Consider the following 2,177-nt stretch of genomic DNA (forward strand, 5'->3'; position numbering starts at 1 on the left):
TCCTACTGCAATGCGGGAGACCTGGGTTTGATCCCTGGGTCTAGAAATTTCCCGTGGAGAAGGAAATGGCAACGGGTGCTCCAGTATTCTTGCCTGGGAGGAGTCTTTTCTTTCTGTTGGGCTCTGCTGTTCTTGCAGGGTGTGAGAGCTCCCCCTGCTGGTCTCCCAACTCTATTTAACAGAGGTATCTATTAAGAGTAACTTTTTACATCTCTTAGGTATGTACTCAGGGAACATGACAGACTTTACCTATTTCTGATTCCATTGGCAAGAGTCTCTCTGTTATAAGCTGGATGCATCAGGCTGTCGTAGCTGGCTGCCATTAACCATTCATCCAAATCCCCATGCTAATTAGCAGCACATGGGACTACAGCGTGGCTTTTGCTGTACATAAGAGAGAGAAATTAAAAGACGCTTACTCCTTGGAAGGAAAGTTATGACCAACCTAGATAGCATATTCAAAAGCAGAGACATTACTTGGCCAACAAAGGTTCGTCTAGTCAAGGCTATGGTTTTTCCAGTGGTCATGTATGGATGTGAGAGTTGGACTGTGCAGAAAGCTGACCGCCGAAGAATTAATGCTTTTGAACTGTGGTGTCGGAGAAGACTCTTGAGAGTCTCTTGGACTGCAAGGACATCCAACCAGTCCATTCTGAAGGAGATCAGCCCTGGGATTTCTTTGGAAGGAATGATGCTAAAGCTGAAACTCCAATACTTTGGCCACCTCATGCAAAGAGTTGACTCATTGGAAAAGACTCTGATGCTGGGAGGGATTGGGGGCAGGAGGAGAAGGGGACGACAGAGGATGAGATGGCTGGATGGCATCACTGACTCGATGGACGTGAGTCTGAGTGAATTCTGGGAGTTGGTGATGGACAGGGAGGCCTGGCGTGCTGCGATTCATGGGGTCGCAAAGAGTTGGACACAACTGAGCGACTGAACTGAACTGAGAGACAGAAATGCACTCAATTGTATCCAGCCTAAAACTGGCTGCCCCAAAACTAGGATTCCTCAAACTAAATCCTCAATAAATGAGCTTCTGATTGTGCTTTTATTCACTGCCTGAGGGAGACTACACAGAAAACACTTACTCAAGGATTTAGTTTGGTGAGCTTTATTCTTTACTGCATGAGGATCAAAAAGCATTCTTTTAATAAATTTCCTTTGCACACTTCCTAGTTCATATAAATGAGTTTCTCAGCCATTATGATCAGAAGGTAACAACAAAAAGAGCGATTCTTTGAGACTTCAACATATAGGCCACCCAAATAAAACACAATTGTGGAGAACTTTGGCTACCAGCTGTGATGGAACTAGTACAGAATAAGTCCTCCTATGGTAAACAGCAGTAAAGCTGGAGTGAAAAATATGAGCAACTCTTTTTAGGCATTAGACCACAGGAGGAGGCAGACTGTTGTCCTGAAGAGAAGGGGCACACCTGGGGTTGAGCCCCAGGACCACTCTGTCTTCCTGGGGTGCGGCCAGCTGGCACCTTAAGTAGCTGAGGAAGCAGATATCAGATCTAGGAGCAGGTGGGGTGACTGGAATTTCAGAGCATGGGAAGACATTTGTGTGGTCCTCTACAAGGTAGGGAAGATGTGGAGCAAGTGAAATTAGAATCAGTTGTGTGTGGAAGGGTGAAATGGTGCAACCACTCTGGAAAACTGTATTTTATAAAGTTATACATACACTGGCTATATGCCTCAGCATTTTCATAATAACAGACATATGGAAAAGTCATATCCCAAATATCCCCATCAGCAGAATTAAGATTGCAAAATATTCGTAAGTTGTATTAATACTTTTATACAGCAGTAGTAAGAATGAAGGAACCAGAGCCACAAATAACAGCATGGATGAATCTCACATAATATTGAGCAAAAGATGCCAGACACAAGAGCAAACTGTATAACACTTTATTTTTTAAAAAACACAAACTTTTATTTTTTAAAAAACAAAAATTATGTTGAGAGATGAATGTGTTTTGGGGGTAAACCTATACAGTAGTCCCCCTTATCTGTGGGGGATAGTTTCCAGGACCACCAGTGGAGGTCTAAAATCTCAGACAGTACCAAAGTATATACCAGGTTTTTTTCTACACATACATACCTATGATAAAGATTAAATTATAAATTAAGCACAGTAATACGTTGACAACAATAATAGAACAATTACAG

This window comes from Bubalus bubalis, chromosome 5 (assembly GCF_019923935.1).
Source record: "Bubalus bubalis isolate 160015118507 breed Murrah chromosome 5, NDDB_SH_1, whole genome shotgun sequence".
NCBI classification, from domain to species: Eukaryota; Metazoa; Chordata; class Mammalia; order Artiodactyla; family Bovidae; genus Bubalus; species Bubalus bubalis.